General features: G+C 53.2%; 1 pseudogene; it reads left to right on the top strand.

Annotated features, from left to right (window-relative positions):
* The first annotated feature begins 486 nt into the window (after positions 1–486).
* On the top strand, positions 487–1,256 carry LOC105806726 (annotated as a pseudogene).
* The last annotated feature ends 1,526 nt before the right edge of the window (positions 1,257–2,782 follow it).

Below are 2,782 nucleotides of genomic sequence, written 5' to 3'. Positions count from 1 at the left end.
GAGCTCAAACAATCCTCCCGCCTTGGCCTCCCAGAGAGCTAGGATTACAGGCCTGAGCCACCGCGCCTGGCCTTCATTCTTAATTTAATGGTTTTTGAAGAAGATATTGACCTTGAAGTAGATGGCTTCATCTACAATATCTGTTCGTCTCCACTAAAAATAGAAAAAAAATTAGCCATGGTGACACATGCCTGTAGTCCCAGCTACTCGGGAGGCTGAGGCAGGAGGATCGCTTGAGCCCAGGAGTCTGAGGTTGCTGTGAGCGAGGCTGACGCTACAGCACTCTAGCCCGGGCAGCAGAGTGAGACTCTGTCTCAAAACAAAAAAAAAAGACAAAAACCCCACCCATGCAGGCATGTTGATTTGTTGATCTTGGATTTGCAGTCTCCGGAAGTGTAAGAAAATAAATATATGTGTGGCGGCCGACGGGGAAGAGTGTGTGTCTGTGTGGGAGAAAGACGAGCGTCGCCCCAGCAGTCCCTACAGCCCCGGGGAGCGGAGGCCCCCACCGTGGAGGCCTGTGGTGTGTGTGTGCTAACACTGTGTCTGTGCCCTGCTCACCGACGCTGCCACTGTGTCTGGAGCTGAGTGGGAGTCGGCTCTGGTAATTTTTTTATTAATACATGGGCGTGGAGACACAGGGCACAGCTGGGCTGATGCCCTTTCTACCACCCAGCTCCCTCACGTCAAGTACATCTGTCCCCATGCGCCTAGGATCCCTGTGACACTCCGCATGAAGATGGTGATGCCCTCCTGGTATGAACTGACGGGGCTGAGTCCAGAGGACGAGGCTGGCATCAAGAAAGCAGCAGAGAACATGAAGGCCTCGATTGAGCACGAGATGAAGAATGGGATCCCTGCCAGTCACATTGTCCTGGGAGGCTTTTCACAGGGCGGAGCGTTGTCTCTCTACACAGCCCTCACCTGCCCCCACCCTCTGGTTGGCATCGTGGCTTTGAGCTGTTGGCTGCCTCTGCACTGGGCCTTCCTCCAGGCAGCCAATGGCAGTGCCAAGGACCTGGCCATCCTTCAGTGCCATGGCAACTGGGCCCCATGATGCCTGTACGGTTTGGGGCTCTGACAGCCGAGAAGCTCCGGTCTGTTGTCACACCTGCCAGGGTCCAGTTCAAGGGTGTCATGCACAGCTCCTGTCCCCAGGTGATGGCAGCTGTGAAGGATTTCTTGAGAAGCTGCTGCCTCCTGTCTAACCAGAGTGCTGGCCCCCAGTGCAGTCCCCTAGTTCATGGGGAACCCAACGAGCAAGTGTAGCACCATCTTGAGCCGGTTGAGCCCCTGTCTCCACACTTCCTGACCTCGTCCTCTTCCCACAGGCCTCTGGGGCAGATGGCAAGACCTGGCCAGCCCTTTCCTGGCCTCAGCCACCTGGCCCTGTCTGCAGCAGGGGTGGGCTGCTTTCTTATCCCATTTCCCTGCTGGCAGGGGCCCCTGGCAGCAGTATTGGAGGGGCTGTAGGCAGCTGGAGAAAGGGCCCAGCCACTGACCCACTCACTCAGGATCTCACTCATGAGCTCCACTTTGGGCCCCCTCCCGTGACCTCAGAGTTTGGCCCATGGGGTCCTCCCAGGCCCCCACTCCAACTGATTCTGCCCAGATAATTGCGTGTCTATCCTGCCTCCACTCCAGCTGCTTCTTAAGCATGAATTTGGCCATGGCCCGGGGCCCCCTTGCTGCTGTGGGCTCCCTGCCCTGGGCAGGAGTGCTGGTGAGGAGGTGGAGTCTTTTCAGGGGGACTTCCCTCAGCTGTTCTGTGCCCCCTACTTGGGGGCTGGGCCCTGCCTCCCCGTTACCCTCCTCCCTGCAGGGCTGGCCTGAGGCTCAAGGTCTCCCCCAGCTGTCTCAGCCCCACTTTGTCCCCACTCTAGGCAGGGAGCTGGTAGGGGAGGAGGCCATTTTTTAATGTTAGAAATTTTTTTATTATTACTCGTTCTTATTAAGCACCAGCTTAACACTGCAGAAAATTTCAATCACCATTGACAACCCACTCTCCCCTCCTCCACCCAAATTCTTGATCAAGAGCTTTTCAAGGACAGACATGCTCTAGTCTGTTCCACATAAAACTTTATGAAATAAAGGCAAAGGATTGTATACATCTTGCTAGAAAATGCTGCCCAGGGCTCTGGAGACGGTGGCTGACCAGGCTCCCTTCACTGTCCACGTCCTGAAAGATTCTTGTTCACGAACTGTCTCTTCACAAAGCAAGTCCACCACTTGCTGGGTTTATCATTGTCAGGGTCAAAAACTTTCTCACGAAGTCTCAGTCCAGTCTCTTGCCTTAGCTGTTGTAAGTAGGCTCTCATCACTTCATATTCCTCTTTGTTTGCAGGTTTGGCATAAATAGTATTAAGTGGAAAACCAGGCTCTCCAGGAGTGGGAAAATTAATGATTCCCAGTGTATACAGTTCTTTCTCGCCTTGGCTTTTGGAATTGCACTTTTGGAGTTTCTTTAGACACTCAGAAATGTAGAGAGTTCTGTATATCAAGGTCCTATTGGCTTCATTCTTTTTTTTTTTTTTTTTTTGAGACAGAGTCTCACTCTTTTGCCCGGGCTAGAGTGAGTGCCATGGCGTCAGCCTCGCTCACAGCAACCTCAGACTCCTGGGCTCAAGCGATCCCCCTGCCTCAGCCTCCCGAGTAGCTGGGAGTATAGGCGTGCGCCACCATGCCCGGCTAATTTTTTGTATATATTTTTAGTTGTCCAATTAATTTCTTTCTAATTTTAGTAGAGACGGGGTCTTGCTCTTGCTCAGGCTGGTTTCGAACT

The sequence above is a fragment of the Propithecus coquereli genome, unplaced genomic scaffold (assembly GCF_000956105.1).
Source record: "Propithecus coquereli isolate 6110/MARCELLA unplaced genomic scaffold, Pcoq_1.0 Scaffold14436, whole genome shotgun sequence".
NCBI classification, from domain to species: domain Eukaryota; kingdom Metazoa; phylum Chordata; class Mammalia; order Primates; family Indriidae; genus Propithecus; species Propithecus coquereli.
The sequence above is the reverse complement of the archived record's forward strand: the minus strand, read 5'-3'. Positions and strand labels throughout refer to the sequence as shown.